The sequence below is a fragment of the Dipodomys merriami genome, unplaced genomic scaffold, assembly GCF_024711535.1.
Source record: "Dipodomys merriami isolate MVZ:Mamm:240054 unplaced genomic scaffold, mDipMer1.0.p SCAF_3, whole genome shotgun sequence".
NCBI classification, from domain to species: domain Eukaryota; kingdom Metazoa; phylum Chordata; class Mammalia; order Rodentia; family Heteromyidae; genus Dipodomys; species Dipodomys merriami.
In genome coordinates, this window is record NW_027204492.1 from 81,153,764 (window position 1) to 81,176,386 (window position 22,623).

Below are 22,623 nucleotides of genomic sequence, written 5' to 3' on the forward strand. Positions count from 1 at the left end.
CTACCTATTCTTTCTCACCACAGTTATGAAATAACAATTTTTGCATTCTTGTGTACTGTATTCTTTACCATATTATTCTGCATAATTTTATTTCATCAGACTAACACAATGGACAGAATTGTTTTGTTTAATGTTAACTGCTTTACTTCTGAATATGAAGAAATGTTTGTTTTATACTCCTGCCATGGATCTGTTCAACTAGTGCTAAGTATTGCTAAAAACAGAGGTGAGTGTTGAGATGGCCTGATACAGCAGGAAGATCTTAACAAATGTGGAGCCTATGATAATGTCATGGAAGGGTAGGATACCAATTTACAATGTAAATGATGAGATTTCTAACAGTTTATTTTTGTAGTATAACTCATTTAACTAAAAATATTTCCCAGATACCTTTAAATGTGTGCTTTAGAAGTAGAGAATTGGTTCACAAAAAGTATCTTTTTACATGAAATATGTCAATGTAAAGAAACAGGTACTCTTCAGAAGATCATGAGTTCCAGGCCGGTCTGTGCTACACAGCAAGACCCATTCTCAAAAAAAGAATATAAGAAAGAAGTAGGCCCTACTTCCTACACTAAAATATTTTTTGTGATTATGCCAAATCCATTAGCTTCAGTCATTGTTGTAACATGATCATAGATGTGATTTTGCTTTTTTTTTACCTAACAATCTTTTCTTTTCTCCATCAAAATCTCTCAAGCATTTCCACAATGAAAATTTTTATACATATATATGCATCAATATTTATATAATATCCATATATATGCATGTACATACTATATATGTATATATGTATCCATGCACATGCATGTATGCACACACACGCACACACACACACACACACACACACACACACACACACACACACACACACACAAAGAAATACTCAATTGTTTAAATAGGGATACAGGTAGACCCATTGTAACAATGAAACATACAAGATGCTATGTCCAAAAACGAACTTTACATCTTTGGTGGGGGGAGGGAATGGGGGGAGGAGAAGGGAATGAATGGGAGGGCAGGGATGGTAAGGGGAAACAAAGGAGGAGGCAACAATGCTTGATAAGAAATGTATTCATTATCTTGCTCATGTAATTGTATCCTCTCTGTAGGGTATTTTCACAATAAAAAACTTATTAATAATTTTAAAAAGAATACTAAGAATCTGGGGGATGTCAAAGGGAGATTGGGGGAGAATGCAGCCATGATATTCAATGCATATCCTATTAGAAAAATCGAGGGAATGAATGGGTCTGGGAAGGATTGGAGAGAATGACGAAAGGAGTGATATTGATCAAGATGCATTGTACTCATAAACTGGCATGGTGAATGATAACCCTTTGTACAACTAAAGACAATAAAAATAAAATAAAATATATGGAATAGACTGGAAAAAAGAGAAATGCTCAATATCCCTGGCCAATGCAAGTTAAAACAGAATTGATCTTAGCAAAAGTGGTTCATTCATATAATACAAGATACTCAGAAGTTTTAGATCTGTGTATCCAGGTCAAAATCAGCCCAGAGAGGAAAGTCTATGGGACTTATTTCTCCAATTAACCATCAAAGTGCTTTATATAGAGCATGGGCTCCATTAATATAAAATAAAATCTTGCACTGAGATTTCTCTTAACTCCAATTAGAATAGTCATCACCAATAATATAACAAAAAGTGACTAGAAGAAAATGAGGAAAAAGGAACTTTTACACTCTGTTGGTGTCACTGTAAGGTATCATATATATATATATATATATATATATATATATATACACACATATGTATATATGTGTATATATGTATACATATGTATATACGTACATATACATAAACACCCAAATATGTACACACATATTCGTATGATCATTTATATGTGATGCCTTCTGTGATGACTACCAGGCTCACTGTGTCATAGAGGCTGGAGCTGCAAACTCTTTCCTAGCTTTCTCTCACATGGCTGCTCTCCCACACTTTTCAGCTGTCCTGTTCCTCTCTTGTGATTCTTGGTGTTCTTCCACCTTGGCTCTTCTGAATATGGTTTCTCCTTTGTTTCCTAGATACTTCTCCTTCAGCATCTGATGGGGAAGTCTACTCCTCCACACTGAAGTCTTCTGCTCTTACTCTTTTCTGTTGGCCCAGACTCTAAGTTCAAGCCCCACAAAAATGTAGGATATCTGAATCATGTTGAAATGTAACCTCACTTTATTTAAACTATACTTTAGGAGCAAAAGATGTCCAGAGGAATAATCACAATATATTTTTAAATATTTACCTCTACATACTAGGAATGTGGGTGCAATTGTTTTTTCTTATTCTGCATTTCTGAGTCTTCCTACAGTGAGGTTGAATGAATAGCATACTGGAAAAAATATGTTAATAAACATCTACAAAACCCAGGGCCACCTGGGGAAAAATGACATTCAGAAATACAAGTTTCTCAGGTTCCATGGTGAAGAATGGCAGGAGTCATTCAACCCCATGGAAGAATTGAAAACTAAAATGCAAAGAATGTGGTGTTCCTAGCTGGTGAGTTTTTGCTAGGATCCTCAGGGAAGGCAGTAGGCTCAACCCCTAAAACCTAGCAGAGGCCAACAGCACAACAGTGCTCCTCTCTGCAAAGGAACTCTGCAGCTTTTTCCAAGCTAAAGGTAGAGTCAGGACCCAGCAAGCCCTGCATGGTGCACCACTGCATGTCTCTAGATCAAGTCAAAAAGTCCTTGGGGAATACCAATCAATTCTACCACTTTTTTTCTTTTTTTTTATTGTGAAAATACAGAGGGGTTACAATTACATGGACAAGATAATGAGTACATTTCTTATCAAGCATTGTAGCCTCCTTCTTTGTTTCCCCTTCCCATCCCTTCCCATCCTCCTCCCACCCCTCCCACCCAATCTACCACTTTTTTGTGTGTGAAGAACCCAGAAATTTTGGCTGAGGAGGACAAACAAGAAGACAAGGACCACAGAAAAGAAGTGGTATCAGCTAGAATGATTCCTCCTAATGCATGAAACATTTCCACTAAGAAATTTACATGTCTCACACTAGAAACCCATAGCAATACCAGCAGAAGTCTCTGAAACATTAATGACCCATCAATAAGGGTGGGGCTAGCTTTGTATTAGCTAGTTCTGGGCTTGCAGTAGTTGATCAGTGAGGTCTTTGTTATTCTGTCTTGTCTGTCTTCTCTTTTCTTCCAATGCCATTGTTATCTACAGGATAAGGAGCAAGACTGGTTGTGCCCCAGACCAACTGCTCGATTGCCTGAAGGCCCCATGTCTGGTAGCTCTGACAATCCTCTGTATTTGCTTCTCCCTATCAACAATCCTTTGGAAAGCTTTTCATGTGGCCCACTCATTGTCCTTTCCTCAGTCCTCACCTCTGTGATCCCAACTGCAAATCTCAGCACATATGAGGCTGAGAAGCCATTATCAGAGCCTCTTTTCCTTGGGAATGGTTTTATTTTCCCCTTCCCAAGACTCCCCAGCTGGAATCAGGCCCTGGGCATCACCAGGCTACACCACACACCCATGATGTCCTTTTCTTTAGCTCTCTCTCATCATCACCTCCCATGCTTCCAGCTTCCTCTCTAAAGCCTTTACATAGACTTCAGCCTTCTGGAGGCCTCCACTATACTGGCTGCTACCACCATGATTCCTTACCTTACTCCAGGCCCTTCATCTCCTAGCTTACACAGAGCTATGAACTCTCTCACACACATACGCTCCATTCTCCTTGGCCTCCTGGCAGCATCCCTAACAGACAAAGTTTGAACCCTCCACATCTCTATTTTTGCTCTTCTCTACTTATAATAGCCTTCCTCAAGCAGATACCAACTCCTCTTCTGATATTCACTAAATATTCATCAAGAAAACAGATAGGAATTCTCACTACTTCCCAGTAACAATAGATCTCCACTTCTAAAACCTCCCCTCTCTTGAGAAAAAGTGACAGGATACACTTGAGAATCAGGCCCTTCTCCTCGATGCTCTGTCCACCCAAGGTCTCCAGAAGCAGGGAGGCATTCCAAGTACTAATTACTTTCTGTAGAAACATGTTCTCATTTTCTGGATCTTTCCATCACCTACAAACATACTCTTACCTTAAACAAAATGAAGTCCTTCATGCAAAATAATGGCTCCAAATGAAATTTAAAGAAAGTATATTTTCAGCCAAACATGATGAGCCATAGTCTGGAACATAGTTCTCTGCCTTGAAAAATTTCTCTGGTTGGAAAAAAAGAAAAGAAGTTTTAATGTATTTTATAAAGCAGAGAGAATAATAATTTATTTCAAAGATTTTTACATTTATTATTGTTATTATAAAGGTAATATAGAGAGGGGTTAAAGTTGTGTGAGTCAGGTAATGAGTACATTTCTTTTTGGACAATGTCACCCCTTCCCTTGCTCTCGCCCAGTTTTCCCCCTCTTGTCCCTGCCCACAAATTGTGTAATTCATTTTCTTTCTTTTTTTTTTGTCTGTTGTGGGGGCTGAACGCTGGACCTGGGTGCTGTCCCTCAGCTCTTCAGCTCGAGGTTAGCACCCTACCACATGAGCCACAGCACCACTTCTGGCATTTTTTGCTATGTGGTGCTGAGGAATCAAACCCAGAGCCTCATGCATGTGAGGCAAGCACTCTACTACTGAGCCACCTTCCCAGACTCGTATCATTCATTTTCAACATAGTGTCTAGTGAGTACCACTGCTGCATTTGTTCACTCTTTGTTCCACCATTTCTGCATCTACCCCTTACCCTCCCAAAGACAGATAAACAGACAAGAGAAAAGGAAAATCAAACAAAAACAGCAACAAAGAAAAAAAACTCTTGTTACCATTTCCTGGAGTTCATTTTGATAAATATTATTTTATATAATCAGATGTACCTTTGTGTTCTCCTAAAAATATCCTCCTTTGGGCTCATTGTTTGTGAATATCTAGAGTCCTATATAATTTACCATGTTCCAGTGTATGTTAACTTCCACAGATGAGACAAAATGTGTCATTTGTCTATTAGAGCTTGGCTTACCTCATATAACATGATTTGTTCTGGGTACATCCATTTCCCTGCAAATGAAATATTATTCTTTTTAATGTCTGTATAAAATTCCATTTATTTAAAGCTTTTTAAATGATATATATTCCCAAATACCAAGTCTCAGGTTTTCCTATACTTAATTTCTACAGTTTTTCCTATACTTAATTTCTAAGCAGAGAGAATAATGAATTATTTCAAGCTTTTAAAATCACACACACACACACACACACACACACACACACACACACGCACGCACACACACACACACACACACACGCACGCACACACACACACATATCCCAAATAGTAAGCCACAGTTTTTCCTGTACTTAATTTCTACTGACATTTCCTATACTTAATTTCTAGTAGGTTATAATTTGTTACAACTCAGTTTCATAACTTTAATCCTAGTTATTCAGGAAGGAAGATCTGAGGATCACAGTTTGAAGCCACCTTGGGCAGTGAAGTATGTGAGACACTTATCTCCAGTAAACCACCAAAAAACTGGAAGTGGAGCTGCAGCTCAAGTGGCATACTGCCAACCTTGAATAAAAACACCAAGAAAGAGTGTAAGGCCCTAAGTTCAAGGCCTAGTTCTGACACAAACATAAAAACCTCATTTGCATTTTAAAGATGTAGGAGAATTCTGCCAGGCACTGGTGGCTCCCACCTGTAATCCTAGCTACTCAAGAGGCTGAGATCTGAGGATCACAGTTCAGGCAGGCAAGTCCATGAGATTCTTATCTGCAATTAACTACCAGAAAACTGGAAGTGGCACTGTGGCTCAAGTAGTAGAGCACTTGCCTTGAGCTGAAGAGCGTAGGGACAGCTTCCAGGCCCAGAGTTCAAGCTCCATGACTGACAAAAAAAAAAGTTGTAGGAGAACTCTATGCTGTTCCTACAATTACAAATTCTAAAGCTGTGCACTCCTCTCTCACAAAATCTTGTGGCTGAAATGTGTGTATATACTTCTAAGAATGAAAACCCCACAAATTTCCAGCTCTAAGAGACAGCAGATGCCATGATCAGAAGTAGGAGTTGCTTTTAATCATGACACTGGTTCCTACAAAGGAGGTCTATGTATTCTTTCCTTACTTGATAACTTAATGTCCAGGAATTGTTCATTCCCATTCAAGGCAAGATACCTTAATGACAGAGAAGAAAAATATGAAGGATCAAGGGAGCAATTGGGCTTTTTTAGAGACAATGAAGCAAGGCTACAAAAGGATGCAAAATAAAATGCATACAAGTCTTCTAAAAGAAAAACTGAAATCACCTTTAATATGGGGGTGGTTGAAGGATTCTGGGGGGTAGATGAAGCTACTGCATATCCTTTCTCATCTCTTTCTTTGATAGCAACATCATCTCTTACTTCTCCCTCTACTCTACACAAAGCAAGTCTTGGCTTCGCCATCTATTCTGGACTTTTTGTTTTGCCATACTGTGGCTTAAACTTAGGGTGACATGTTTGCTTGGTAGACACTCTGCCACTTAGGCCATGCTTCAGTCCCCTGCCATCTCTGTTCTCCTACATACAGAGTAAAATATCGTTCATGCCTGGGAGACTTAGTGAATCAGATTCTGAAGGATCCACATTGTAGTAGGTGAGAGTTAAAGCCAAAATCAGGTAGATTATAGAGAATGACTAAGTATGTGAAATTCCCATAAGTTCATAGGCACCAAATAAAAAATAACAAAGGCTATTCTGCCAGGTAGTGGAAAATTCTTTCAGATTTTGCTAAGTATTTGGATGACATGAAATGCTAATTCCTAGTTACAAGGAATTTTCATTTGTTTCTAGTGGATAGTTTAATCAGGAAACTAGAAACATCAAAGAAGAACAGGGACCAAAAATATGTAATAAGAGGTAGAACAAGAAGGACCTTTCCTGACACATAAAATAAAATTTCTTTGTATATGGAAACCAAAAGAACAAGTAAAAGTAAACCTCAACAAAAGTCAAACTCTAATGTGGTTCTAATAGTAAGTAGAGCATGAGCCTAGAATTCCCAAGATCCAGCCCCACAGTCAATCCCCAATACTGGAAAAAAATTAAAAATATTTGCAATGCATGCAACAAATAGAGATTGATTTCTGCAACTACTATTAAACCAGTAATATAACTATTTTTTAAAACTAATAAATGATGGTGTGGAAAACAATAAGTATTATAAAATATTACTGACAGCATAAATAGTAAGTTCCTCACGATATATATAAGGATTTGAGGGACTGAAATCTGAGGATGGAGGTTCAAAGCTGGCCTGAGAAGAAACATCCATGAGACTCTTATAGCCAATTAATCACCAAAAACTCCAAAAGTAATGCTGAGGCTCAAGTGGTAGAATGTTAGCCTTAGGTAAGGAAAAAAGAAAAGCTCAAGGACAACACCTAGGTCCTAAGTTCAAGCCCTAAGACAGGCCACACACCAAAAAAAATCTACTTCTAGCAATCTATGATGGATAATAAAAATGGTGAAAATATCTGTACTAAATATTTCTTAAATTTGAGGGATGGAATCTGTAGGGTTGGAGGGTGGGTGCCAGTACTGTGGCTTGAAATCTGAGCCTCGAGCTCTTGCTTGGCTTTTTCACTGGAGGCTGGAGTCCTACCAGTTAAGCTACACCTCTATTTCCAGCTTTCTGCTGGCTAAGTGGAGATAAGTGTCTCTTGGACTCTTCTGCCCAGGCTGTCTTTGAATCATGATTCTTAGACCTCAGCCTCCTGTGTAGTGAGGATTATAGGTGTGATCCACTGGCGGCCAGCAAAGACAGATTATTTTTGAGGAATGCATCAATGTTCTTTCCTCTTACATATTTCCTTGACTGAATTTCATAGAAGTTACAACAATATGATATCTACCCTTACCAGGACACAAGCTAAGAATCTATAGGGCTATTTGTGCAAGCTATATACTATTACCACCATTAAAGTACATGTCTTGGAACTGTGGCACACAACTGTGGTGTAGGTTATGAAAAATCTCATGCTTGGCAGGGAGCATCCATGTCCTTGTTCTGTCACACTTTAGATTACACACAGGATGGCAAAATGCTTTCCTGCCCACAGAGAATCAATGAAATGAAAGGCATAGGGGAAAATGTAAAACAGCAAGCAAGTTTTGTTTTAACTGTAATAAAATATTTACTGCTCATAACAAAGCACTGAATGGAAGGAAAAGCCATGTAGGGAACAGTGGAAACACTACAGAGTATTATGAAATCAGGTACATGCCCATGTATTCAATGTATTCAACAAATGCCTAAGCTGAGAACACGCTGCTAGGCACTGTTCTGTTGGTGACCTGGAAAATTAATGGTGAGCAAAAACAAAGCAAAACAAAATTATCTCCTATGCTTAGAACAAATACTTTATCCTTACCATTAAGATGGGGGTAGGGGTTGTTTTCCACATCAATAATGAAATATTTCTTTCATGGTCATATAAAAATGGTCATTAGGACAGGATAAGGCATGCCAAATATATGAGACACAGCACACACTCATTGTACAAATTATTGGACAAGATTCAGTGTTCCCTTGTGTGTATATATGTATATATATATATACATATATATACATATATACACACATATATGTCCCATGTATATACATGTGTGTGTGTGTGTGTGTGTGTATACACACGAGTTTTTTAAGAGTTAAAGTAAGGGTGTAAATATTACGGATGCATGTGTAAAATGTACCTTTAATGAATGAAAAACTAATTATCACAAAACAGATTCATGGTGAGCATGGATTATGGGAATGTGGGTAAGAATTTCCAAACTGAGAATCAATGACATTCTTACTGAATGAAAGTACTGTTAAAGGTTGGGAAAACTTAGAAAAAAACTAACGTGTGACAAGACCTTTCAGGAAAGCAGAATTACAAGTAGCTACAGCACCTAGCCCTAGTAACACAGAATAAAAGAGAAGTATAAAGCCAAAGCCTTTGTCCAGACACCAGGGGGACATGATGGAACCCCCAGATGGCAGCAAATAATCAGTCGCCCAGCCAGACAGGCTGGCCAGAGAGGAAGAAAGCCTAGAGACTATTCCAAAAAAAATCCAGATTTTTTTCAAGAGTGAAGGGCGGGGGAAGAGTTTGCTCAGAGAAATCTGACAGCGCAACACTGCCACCTGCTGACCAAATTACAAAACGCCACCCACATTGGAATGAAATTTGTATCCCACTATTTTTCTCCTTAGAGGTTTGAAGATGCAGGCTGGACAAGCAAAGTGAAATGAAGGAGAGGACTAAGAATATACCAACACAAGCTGAAATGGGCTCTGCAAACCACCTCTGGCAAGCAAACCTTTTCTTCTCATCCCACTCCCTATCCATCCTGGGTCGTCTGTGGTTGTCACCCAGCATGTTTCCCTGAGAAAACTGTCATAACTTGGCTTTGGGGTCTATGCCCTTGGTTTCTGATACTTGTACAAACATGCACACACAAATGGGTAAACAGCACCTCTGGCTATTGCATCACCATAGACTGTCATGCTGATTTTTTGCAAATGGTTCATTTCTGGTTTCTCCTAGCTCTTCTCTAACATAGTACTTTCTTTGCAGCAAAATCAAAATGTGTTCCAGATTTGTTACTTTAATAAGTTAGTCTACCAATAAAAATGTACAACACACACAAAAAAACAACAGCCAGAAATCCTATCATACTGGAAGCATGCCATTGTACATGTTCTAGGATGTTTGGGTGTGAGTGGGCCTGTGTGTAAGAAACTAGTGAAGTCACCGCCAGGCTTGGTTTGCCAACACTAACCTTGCAGTACTGTTACCTAATGGTTAGGTATAGGTGGTGTTTGGATCTGCTACCAGACAGGGATGTCCTACTTCAGAGGCCTGCTCCTCCCACAGCCTGAGAACATGCTAATGGTAGGGCGTACGTGATGTCATCTCAGCCCACACACCCCTAATCCCAACTGAAGACCTCAGGGCCCAGGAGACTGAGGACAATCTTAGGGGATGGTCCCCTTGCCTGTTTCCAGCCTGCCTTCACGTTCTGTGCATCAGATAAGGGCCAGCTTGTCCATAACACCCAGTATTTCAAAGGCTCCCTGATTGTATGAGCATCTGAGCAGTATTCAGAGTATTCTGAATTCTTTCACTTCTGTCCTCACATACCTGAAAAATAATGTATTTCATACCGATAGTTTTAATTTTAACTGTTCTGTGCACAATTATCTTTGCCACAAAGACATTTGTTTGATTTAGATATACAGTTCACTAATTTTTAGTCACAGGGCCTTATGAGGGCTGGGCCTCCATAGGTCAATTTTACTTCTACTCCCAGCTGTATCAGTTCTTGGTATTTTACTGAAATAAAGTTTGTTATATCTGAATAGACAGGTGTTCTCATCTTGAGACCCCCAGACCAGTGTCTTGACTTACAAGAACTCTTACCCTATTCTCCTTGACCTGCTGGACTCATGTGGCTACCACCAGACAAAAAATATACTACAGTTGTAAACCAATTAGGGACTTAAGCAGATACCCTTGTCTGGCTTCCTCCCAACTTCTGGCTGTGACCCTTTTCCCATGTTACCTATGTCCCACCATTAGTTATTTTTCTACCAACACCAACCAGACAACTCTAGCAATTCTTCAGATCCACTACAACCTGTAGGTGAGGAGCCACTCTAATTTTAGCTAGAGGCTTCCTCTCTGCAGGTTCGTTCCCCCCAATAAACCTGTGCAGGTATGGTCTGTCTATTCTCACTGCCTGTTGTGTGTGTGTGTGTGTGTGTGTGTGTGTGTGTGTGTGTGTGTGTGTGTGTGTGTGTGTGTGTGTGTGTGTGTGTGTGTGTGTGTGTGTGTGTGTGTGTGTGTGTGTGTGTGTGTGTGTGCATGAATGCACACCAGTCCTGGGGCTTCAACTCAGGGCCTGGGCACTGTCCTGAGCTTTTCTGCTCAAGGCTAGTACTCTACCACTAGAGCCACAGCTCCACTTCTGACTTCTGGATGGTTAATTGGAGAAGAGTCTCATGAACTCTCCTGCCCTCTGGCTTTGAACCACTCTCCTCTGAGCTCACTCCTGAGCAGCTAGGATTACAGAGTTGAGCCACTGGGTGTCTAGCTTCATGGTGACTTTTTGAAACCTAACAGAGTTTCTTTCTTTCCTGGGCCAGCTATTACCTCACTATTAAAAAGAGGAAACCTAATTCACACACAGTGAGAACAAAGGAGCACACTCTCGGGGGAAGAACACAGGCACAATGCCTCTGTGCCTCTGCTCATATAAAATAATATTTATTGAAATGAACTCCAGGAAATGGAAACTGTAAGGTCCGCTCCTGGATGGCGAGCAGACTCCACCCTCCTCGCAGCAAAGTCTCTACCCAGTACCTGCGTTACCTAGGCAACTGGCACACCTGGAAGAGGTCACATCTGCATCTGCTGAGGTCACATCTGAATTTGATGTGGCCACACCTTTCTCCGCCCTACCCTAGATAAGGCCTAGCGCAGGCTCGCTCTCTCTGTTCTTTTCTGCTCTCTCTCTGCTCTTTTCTAGCTCTTTCCTCTCTCTTTCCTCTCTTTCCCAGCTCTCTCTCATTCCTAGGCCTTTCCCAGACACATGGAGTGCCAACCTTGCCTGGTCCCAGCAGGTCTACTGAATAAACCTACCCCTTACCTGAATACCACGTGAGTGCTGCTGTTCTTACCTCTCTGCTCTTTTCTAGCTCTTTCCTCTCTCTTTCCTCTCTTCCCAGCTCTCTCTCATTCCCAGGCCTTTCCCAGCCACGTGGAGTGCCAACCTTGCCTGGTCCCAGCAGGTCTACTGAATAAACCTGCCCATTACCTGAATACCACGTGCGTGCTGGCGCTGTTCCTACTCGCCTACCTCTTTTAAAAACCTAACAGAAACAAGAAGGTTTTTTTCTTTTTCTTTTAGTTTTTTGTCCTGCTTGTTCTTTTTTCTGTCTTTGGGGGCACAAAAGTAGAGAAGCATAGGATGAACAAATGCAGCATTGGTACTCAGTAGAAATTATGTTGAAAATGAATTATACAACTTGTTGGTAGGGATGGGAAGGAGAAGCTAGGTGAGAAGAAGGAAGTGGTAAACATTGTCCAAAAAGAAATATACTTATTACCTGACTTAGGAAACGGTAACCCCACTGTATAATAACAATCTTAAAAATTATATTTCTGAAAAAAATAAACTATTTAAAAAAAGAAGAAGAAAGAATACCTTCCAGGGAGAGAGACGGTAAAAGGCCTCTATTTCTAGTATAGTACCTTCTCCTTGCACTTTTTCCCTGAGATTTCTTTCACTTAAAACATAGTTTGAGGCAGGCACTGCTGGCTCATGCCTGTAAGTCTAGCTACTCAGAAGGCTGAAATCTGATGAAGATCACGGTTCAAAGGCAGCCCAGATGGGAAAGTCCATGAAACTTTTATCTCCAGTTAGTCACAGAAAAAGCCATAGATGGAGCTGTAGTTCAAATAGCAGAGTGCTATCCTTGAGCAAAAGGAGCTCAGGGACAATACCTAGACCTAGAGTTCAAGCCTCAGGACCAAAAAAAAAAAAAAATAGTTCCAAATTCATTGGTGTACATATTTTCACTCTGTGCCCAGAGTCCCAATTAGTAAAGGAAAATGAGAAACAAATCAGTAAACTTGGACTTTGGGTATTCCAGCTACTATACCAGCCCTTGATTATTTGAAAAAAACCTTTCATCTTTTTAAAGTTAATATATTTTTACTGAAATAAGGATACAAGATGACCTATTGTAACAACAAGATGTACAAGACACTATGTTGAAAATGAACTTTACAACTTTGGTGGGGGAGGAGTTGGGGAGGTGGGGAGGAAAGGGATGGTAGGGGAAAAACAAATGCGGGGGCAACAATGCTAGATAGGAAATGTACTCATTATCTTGCTCACGTTAACTGTAACACCTCTGTATAGTATTTTTATAATAAAAATATATTAAAAATTGATAGAAATTCTGCTTACTTAGAATTTAAAAATAATAAAAATGAGAGAACTCGGGAAAGCAAAAAATAAAGTTAATATATTTTTGCTAGAGTATTAAATAGAGTAACCTGCATTCTAACTAAACAGTATAAATGCAGGAAATAATAACATCTTTGAAAACCAAACTCTACTACTGGGCACCAATGGCTCATGCTTATAACCCTACCTATACAGGAGGCTGAAATCTGAGGATCCTCGTTGGAAGCTAGCCTGGGCAGAAAAGTCTGTAAGAGTCTTATTTCCAATTACCCAGCAAAAAGCTGAAAGCGGAGGTGAGGCTTAAGTGGTAGAGTGACAACCTTGAGCAAAAAAGCTGAGCAAAAAAAAAAACTAAGCAAGAGTGTGAAGTCCTTAGTTAAAGCCCCAGTACCATCACACACAAAAATAGAAAAGAAAACCAAGCTCTACAGAAAATTGAGTCACTTTTCTCAAGTTATGAGTTTTTATGACACAACACAGTTTTACATATCCTTAATTCTCACCATCATCATAGAATGGATTATACTGTTATTGAACCCTTCATTTCCAGTTTAAATATTTAGGGGAACTCTTTTTACTCCCCTAATATAATGAATTCTAGAGGTTGTATCCCTATGTCTCTCAAAATCCTATGGCAAAATGTGCAAATATATTTCTCACAATCAATACTTACAAGCTTCCATGCTTATAGGCTACAAATATACACTGGAACACTTGATTAGAAGAAATAAGGCTTATCGTTCATCATGGCAGTGGTGAGACCTAGCCAAGCCACAGTACCATACTGTCATAGAACAATGAAGTGACACAAATAGATTGTGTAGACCTATAGATCAGAAAACTCTGAAGCTGAGTAAGGATTGAAGATTATGTCAGGCAATGATTATATGTAGGTGACTGCACCCCTAATGAAGTAAGGTGGCTGAGCCTAAATAATTTCTTGCAGCCATCTGGTGCCTAGGCAGGAGATGGGGGGGGGGGGGCTATCCACCCAGCTGCAAAGCCTAGAAGGGAGACTAGCCATCCTTTGAAATGCAGATGCCTGGCTCAATGGGGTGAGCTAGGAGGGCTCTGCTTCAGAGCAATACAGATGTTATCTTGTCTTCATTGGTAGGGGAGGGTGATACCCCAAACCCCTCAGGTGATAGGCATACCTGGATCCCTGGAGACAGGAGTAGGCACTTGCCTGATAGGCTGCTGGACTTGTCAGATGAATGCCTGGGACTGGAAATGTCCTGTGATCCTGACCCCTGCCCAGCCCTATTTAGGCCCGGAGGAGCATAGGCGCCAGGACACCATGCCACATTTCTCAGTGTTCTTGTGTTCCCATCCTGTGTCCTGTCTCCTGACTGCAGTCATACTAGCATCCCAATTCAGCTTTCCATTGGAGCTAAATTGGTTAGTTGGTATTGTTTTTGTTCTTTCTTTCCTCTCTGGCCTGTTTCCTGTGTTATGTGTATTTGTGGGCTGAGGGCCTTTGTAACAACTGTATGCCTGCAGCCTGCTAACTGTGTAATTAAGACTCCAATATTCCATCTTCCAAAATGTGGCTTCTCTGATAAGTTACCTTACAACACTATTGCAAAACTTGTGGTAGGAGATATTGAGAGTTTAAACAGCCAGAATAGTCTTTTAAGCCATGCTTTTCTTTACATTTATTTATTGTTTAATTGATTGCTTTTTGTTTTGGTTTTTGTTGGTGCTGGAAATTAACTCTGGACCTTGCAAGTGCTAGCCCAATGCTCTACTGAAAAGGTGCACCCTGGCACCAAACTATACATTCTAAAAGTAATTTGATGTAGTCGGTTACTCATTTTCTACATGGGGATCAGAAACTATTTCTCTCTTCCCCATTCCTCCCCATTTTAGCCCATTATACTAAAAACACAATCCTTGTGAAAATTTTAACCTTATGAAACACTGAAATGCTTTTTATGAGTGGATCTCAAGGATCTATAGTTTTGTGTGAAAACTTTGAAATTGAGGGAAGCCCTTGACTATCCTTCAGTAATAGGACTCAGATTGCTGAACCTGAGCCAGGGGTTGAGTCTCACAAGGTAAGGAAAGTGTGTTGCTTTGGAACTTTTCTTTTTGCTAGTCAGAGTGGAAAGGTTCAGTCTCCTCTCCAGGAATGGCCATCAAGAGCAGGCCAACAGAGGCAGGGACAGACAAGGAGAAGATAGGGAGGAAAGAGAAGTCCTGTTCCAGCCATTCTATGACACCAATTGTCTGTCTTATGATCTCCACAAATGAAACCACAGAGTCAACTGAAACTCTAAATTGCATACAACTGAGGATCCGGAGATGCTTCTCTGATCTGATTTCCTTGGATTTGTTCCACCTAATGCTAATCTCTTAAATTTGCTCAATCTCTCCTTACAAACAATTCTCCCCATTAAGTTTTGCTTTAGCGATGAGCCATTTTTCCTATCATGGACATGTCAGAGCCAGTGAAAGGAACAAGTTACATGTAGGCAGTGGCTCCAGACCAGTCCATCCCTGCTCAAGGCCAAGGCACTGAGGTAAGTTAATTTGTGGTCAGTCTATGGTTAAAACTTCTCTGCAAATCAAAACAAAGAAAAACACTTTGGGCCAGTTCTAACCAGAAACATGTGCAGTGGAAACAGGTATCGCTGGGTCAGGAATGACATAATGACCTCCTCCTTCATACTAGCCAATGAGGTATTCACCAAAGTAGATATTCTGTAGTGGAACATAGTCTTTGAAGCATGAAGAGATTCCCCCAGATCCAGGTTAGTATTAAGAGTGCCAAACTCCTTCCTAGATTTGCCCCTCTTCCAAGTTAATAACAGGGCTTCTACCTCCTTCCTAAAGCTGCTACTTCTCCAGAGTCATAATATGGGTATCACTCTCCTTCCATATGCCATTCCTTCAAAGAACAGGGAAAATCCTGCTTGACTATAGTTTAGTGGTAAAGTAGGAAGGCTGAGTCTAAGAAACTTCTTGCAGCCATCCTGGTGCCTCTTTCCGGGTGGAGGGAATTTTCCACCCAGTGCTGAAAAACCTAGAAGTGAGAAAGGCCATTCATTGAATGCAGATGCCCAGATCAAGGGGAGCTAGGAGGGCTCTGCTTCAGAGAAATACAGACATCATAGGCTTAGGAAAGCTTTGTATATAGAGAATGCTCTGATTCTGCCTTTATTACTTCCCTAAATGGCTCGAATCACCAGCCTCTGAATAGCGTCTAAGTATACCCTATATGGAATTTGAGGCCTATCTTCCCTAGATGGAAAAGTTCTGCTGGTACCTGAGTATGTCCATTTAAGGTCTGGCATCTCATCTTCATGATGGGGGAAGGTGAATCTTCCTCCTCCCCTCAAGTGATTGGTATAACTGAATCCCTGGAGACAGGGGCAGGTACTTGGACAATAGGTTACTAAACCTGTCAGTTCAGTGCCTGGGACTGGGAGTTTCCTGTCACCCTGCCCCTGACCTGCCCCTGTTTAGGCCTGGACCAGCTCAGGCACCATTGTGCCATGCCATGTGTCTCCATGTTCATGTCCTGTCTCCTGTCTCCTGTCTGTTCACCAGTCACCATGGTGTCCCATTTCAGCTTTCCATTGGAGCTGAATTGGTTTGTTTGTATTGTTTTTGTTCTTTCTCTCTTTTCTGGCCTTCACGGCTCAGTTTCTAAACAGTGCTAAGTGTATTTGCTGGATGCTGGTCTTTTAATAAAGACTGCAAGATTCGACCTCTCAAAATGTGCCTTCTCTGTTTCCTTACCTTACAACACTGGGGTCACTTGGATCCTGAATAATCTGAAAAGGGCTGGCCCCAATATAAGCTGGGGCAAGAAAAATGGTCCAAATTTGGGAATCTAAATTGTAACCTCATCTTACAAATAGATTTGCTTTATAAACAAAAGAGCCCATCTTCCTCAAAAATGTTGCTATGTTGCTTTAGACATAGATTTTTCTTTTTCTTCTCAGTAGTTTTCCATCCAATGACCTGCATTCCACTCTTTGGCAATAAATTCCCACTTTTCCTTGTTGCATTTGGAGTTGAGCCCAATCTTTCTCCTTCACTGTAAAACCCCACTGTGGTGGTCCCTAAAACCCGCTTAGAATAAAATCTGACTTGCTATTCTTTTATCAAGCATCAAGAACAAATTACACTGGAGTTGAGAGTATAGCTAAGTGATAGATGATTTGGATGGACCTGGGCTCAATCCCCAGCACCTTAAAAATACTAGGAAGTATGTATATTCTCTGTTGGTAGGAGTATAAATTAGTCCAACCATCATGAAAAACAGTTGTGGAGGTTCTTCAAAAAATTCAAAACAACTACTAAATGCCAGCTATGTCACTCCTAGGTATGTTACCTGAAGGAATCAAAGCCAACCTCTGATAGAGATACTTACATGCCCACATTTACTGTGGCAGTAGTCACAAATGCTAAGTTATGGAATCATCCTATAACATGTACTTAAACTGCATTTACTATAGAGTACTGAATCTCTACTTGGACCCATAAATGATCTGAAAGCAGGATAAAAGTATGACATCTATCTCCATTTTGTATCTATGTCCTTTGCTTTGTTTTATCTTCCCTACAATCACCTTGGAATTTAGAAAGGACAGAATGAAGGAAATTATCCCCAAGGAAAGTAACAGCAGAGCCTCTGTAGAAAAGACCACATACCATAAAGCAATGACTGCTATTGTATAAAGGCCTGCCTGTGCAATCCTAAAATAATGATCAACTGGATCATGACCACCAAAACATACCTGTGACCGGGGTTGTTTAATAATTATATGAATTATATAATTATAATTATATATACCTTTCTCTCTTTCCACCAAATTCTTATATTGAAAGCTAAAGGAAATATTTGTGTGGTGAGATGGGTTGACATGTGCATGTACTTTGCCACCTGGCTGCATGCCCAGGCCAAAGTCACATTAATGAAATCTCCTTTGTGGGATCTCTATCAGACAAGTGTCTCTTTATTTGGTGTATTGGTGTGAGCTGCCAAACCTGACATATGGGATGCTGGACTTGAGATCCTGGGCTTAAAGCTCTTCTGTAAAATTTAGGGGCTCACCAACAGATGAATGGATAAGGAAATACACACACACACACACACAGACACACACACACAGACACACACACACAGACACACACACACACACACACACACACACACACACACACACACACACACACACACACACACACACACACACACACACACCACTGGAGTATTATCCAGTCATAAAACAATGAAAGAACATCCTTTAGAAGAAAAATGGATAGAACTCAAGATCAGCATGTTAAGTGAAATAAGCCAGATACAGACAAGTATTACATGCTTTCTCTTATACGTAGGATCTGAGGGGTGGGGGAGAAGATGACATGAAAGTCATAACAGTACCATTAGAGATGTGAAAGAGGATCAGGAGAGGGAGAAAGAGAGAGTAGGACAGTAATGGAGGGTATGGTCAAAGTATGTTTTATGCCTGTATGAAAACGTTGCATGAGTCTTATTTTCTTATATAATTAATATGCACTAAGAAGAAGGTTTAGCAAGTATAATCTTCAAGTGCTTTCCTCCATGAAGGTAGTGCCCCTTATCCTGAGAAACTAACAATAAAATGAACATAAAGAAGGGTATTTTGTGTATGTGCCAATGCCTTGGCTTGAATACTGAGCCTCACACCCAGTTTGCTTGCTTATGGCTGGTGCTCTACCTTTTGATCCACACTTCCAGCCCTGCTTTTTGCTGGCAATTAGAGATGGAGTCTCACAGACTTTTCTTCCCAGGCTGGTCTCAACAGCCATGATCCTCCAAATCACAGTCTTCTGAGTAGCAAAACTGTGACAAAAGCACAGTTTCCCTGTTCTTTTCTCTCTTTTTTCTTCCTTTCTTTTTGTGTTGATACTGGGACTTGAACTCAGGGCTTTGGCTTTGCTGCTCAAGGCTGGCTTTGAACACTGATACTCAAATCTTACCCTCCAAAGTAGGTAGGATTACAGGCATAAGCCACTGGTGACTGGTTTCACAATTTCTTTCTTGAGGGTAAATGCATTCTTTCCATACTATAGTAGCAAAATTAAAATGACTATGGTTCCTTAAGTATGAATCTAGGCTTGCTTGTGACTGCTTGATTAACACAATATGGTAGAAGTGACACAATGCCAGTTCCAGGCTTTGTTTACAAAAGAACTGTCAGTTTCAGTTGTATATGTTAGGAGCCCTGAGATTTCACATAAGATGTCTTACTTACCTGTAGACAGAACAGGAAGTGGCACTGTGGCTCAGGTGGTAGAGTGCTTGCCTTGAGCTGAAGAGCTGAGGAAGAGCACCCAGGCCCAAAGTTCAAGCCCACAACCGACCAAAACAAAAAAGGAATACCTGTGGACAGAACATGGAGAACAACCCCTAAGACAGCATGAAAAGGAAAAGAAGAGCTGCTTACCCCATCCTTCCACAGTATCAGATATGTAAATGAAAGCATCTTAGACTATTCTGATCAAATAGGTATCACACTGAACATCACTAAGTGACTCCAAGGCAATTCCTGGTAAAGAAATTGCTCGGTAAAGAAAATCATGAGACAATTTTAGGGATTTTGTTTGTTTTGGGGGGTACTTGTGGCTTGAACTCAGGGCCTAGGCACTCACAGCTGATGCTCTACCACTTGGTCCACACCTCCACATCTAGGTTTTTGCTGCTTAGATAGAAATAAGAGGGGCTGGGAAGGTGGCTTAGTGGTAGAGCACTTGCCTTGCATGCATGAGGCCCTGGATTTGATTCCTCAGCACCACATAAGCAGAAAAAAAAGCCGGAAGTGGCACTGTGGCTCAAGTGGTAGAGCATTAGCCTTGAGCTGAAGAGCTGAGGGACAGTGCCCAGGCCTAGAGTTCAAGCCCCACAACCAGACCTCCCACCCCCAAAAAAGAAATAAGAGTCTCACAGACTTTCCTTCCAAGGATGGTTCAGACAATTCTCATATCTCAGCCTCCTGAGTATCTAAGCTTACAGGCATGAGCCACTGGTGGCTGGCTTCAATTTTAGATTTTTATACCGTTTAAGCTTTGTAGTCATTTTATAACAAAAGGAAACTGAAATAACACATCTCTCTTCTGCTAATACCCCATAACTCACTCTTTTCAAAATACAGACTATACTATCTTGATCTATTTGATCACCTCTTCTACCATCAATATACACCCATCTATTCTCTGCCTCTCAGAGAATATTTCCTCTCACAACCACTGATTATTTCCTTATTGAAAAGTTAAATGATTTACCGATGTCCTGAATTTACTCTCCGTAGTCCTGGTCACAGTTGACATTACTTCCTTCATGAAACTTCATTTTTTTTCTCCTGTGACCAACATTTCTTCTGATGCTGCTGCTATAAACTCCATGACCACTTCTTCTAAGTCTCTTGTTGCGTTTTCATCCACTCTACTTGACTTTTAAATATTATGGTACTCTGGCCTCAAAATTCTCACTTCTGTCTTTGTCAGTATCTCTAATCCAGGGATCATACTCAAAGCTTTCAGTTATTTGACACTGATCACCATTGATGCTGATTCCTTCCTCACTTCCATTTCTCAATAGCAGCTCTAAGCTAACTCATAGACTTTGTAGAGCTTTGTAAAGACATCTCTAATATGCCCTGCAAATCAACTAAAAATATGGTGTGCAGTTCCCTTTCTTCCCTCATTCTCTTTCTTTGTGTGTGTCTCTTTCATGAATGAGCTCCCTTTCTTACCCTTTTCTCTCCTCTTTCTTCCTTACCTCTCTCTTCTTCCAGAGCACTCCATGGATCTTCTCTAGAAAAGTATATTATATTCTCCAAATTGACAAATATTGGTGGAAATCTTCTCCCTGGTGAGACACACAAAGTTATGGATTAGGGGCTGAAATCAATTTTTTTTAATTTTATTTTATTTGAGAACATACTGTACAGAGGGGCTACAATTACATGGGCAGGATAATGCATACATTTCTTACCAAGCATTGCAGCCTCCTCCTTTGTTTACCCTTCACCTCCCTTCCCAGCCTCCCCCCTCCCCCCCACCCAATCATACCCCCCTCCCCCCCCCCACACCGACATTGTAAAGCTGGTTTTGACATGACATTTTGTACTTCTCATTGTTGCAACAGGTCCACCTGAATCCTTAAACGACTTGTTTGTCCCCATCTCCTCCACATGTTATACTGACATCAAATATAGTGAAAGTGGGGGTTACACTGTGGGGGAGGGACATACAAAGCAACAAAGAAATAATCTTATAAATGCGTTAGAAACACATGCATGAAAGAAACAAAAACATTAAAATACATATTTAAGGGTTCATTTTCCTAACATCACATTATCTGACCTTTTCCGCTTGACTCATACCTATACTAGATATTGCAAATAAGGGAAACCAAAATCAATTTATCTACAAAATGTTCAGAATTTCAACAAATAGGGCATAGACAAAATAGAGAAAAATAGGGTTATTTAAGTAAGAGATTAAAATTCATCTACCACAAGTCAATAGATATGTCTAAAATTGATAATAGGTGATATAAGCTTAATTGATAGAAATATGAAAGCAAATACCATGCAAAATAAACTGAAACTTTAAAATATAAGGATATCAAGGAATGGTTTTTAAGGTAATCTTTGTAGTAATATTTGACTTTTAAACTTATATACATATACTAACTTGGTAAAATGAACATGCCCAACACCACAACTTAAGATAATTAGTAAAAATGAAGCCAGTCAAATGGAGCACACCTGTAATCCTACCCACTTAGGAGCCCAAAACAGCCTGGGCTATCTAGACAGATCTTGGGGGGTGAGGCACAGAAATGGAGGGACAAAGGGTGAACAAGTGCAGCAGTGATACTCACTAGACACAATGTTCAAAATGAACTATACAATTTGTGGGTGGTGATAGGGGGGACTTGAAGAGAGCAAGGGAGGGGTGACATTGTCCAAAAAAGAAATGTATTCATTACCAGACTTGTGTAACTGGAATCCTTCTGTAATCACATTTATAATAATAATTTTAGAAAGAAAAATTTAAAAAGAAAAGAAAAATATACTAATTCATATGTATCAAGTGATATAATTTGTTATCTATCTTTAATTATGAGGCTAACCAATGTTTTAAGTCTTATGTCATTTATTTATTCAATATTTGACAAACCTGGATGGTAACTTGGGTCTAAAAGAGTCTTCATAGAGTGAGGGAGATGGGGAGGGAAGGAATAGTGGGAGAAAAACAAAGGAGGGGGTAACAATGCTGGACAAGAAATGTACTCATTACCTTACTCATATAACTGTAACCCCTCTGTACAACATCCTTACAATAAAATAAAATTATTAAAAATGGCCTTCATAAGAAAGAAAATGAACACATTTTATTAGTAAAGGGATGACTTTTTAAATTTTCCAGACATTGGTTCTTAGGTATAGTTCAGCGTAATTGGGGGAAAAAATCTATTTGCTTGAGAATATGCTTCAATTATGTCTAACACAGTATTCAGTGTAAATCTGATTTTTGTGGGTTTGTGCCTTTTTATTTATGCCAATCCTGGGGTTTCAACTCAGGGCCTAGATGCTATCCCTGAGTTTTGTGCTTAAGGC

General features: G+C 40.1%; 1 long non-coding RNA gene across 1 annotated transcript in view; it reads right to left on the minus strand.

The window, feature by feature from the left end:
* Nucleotides 1–20,858, minus strand: part of LOC138840307 (uncharacterized) — a 50,570-nt gene extending 29,712 nt beyond the window's left edge. The window contains exons 1-4 of the long non-coding RNA XR_011376061.1: nucleotides 20,775–20,858; nucleotides 19,252–19,379; nucleotides 5,023–5,060; nucleotides 4,099–4,222 (exon numbers count right to left, since the gene is read on the minus strand). This is a non-coding gene — a long non-coding RNA (uncharacterized lncRNA). The remainder of the gene's footprint in view (nucleotides 1–4,098; nucleotides 4,223–5,022; nucleotides 5,061–19,251; nucleotides 19,380–20,774) is intronic.
* Nucleotides 20,859–22,623: the final 1,765 nt, after the last annotated feature.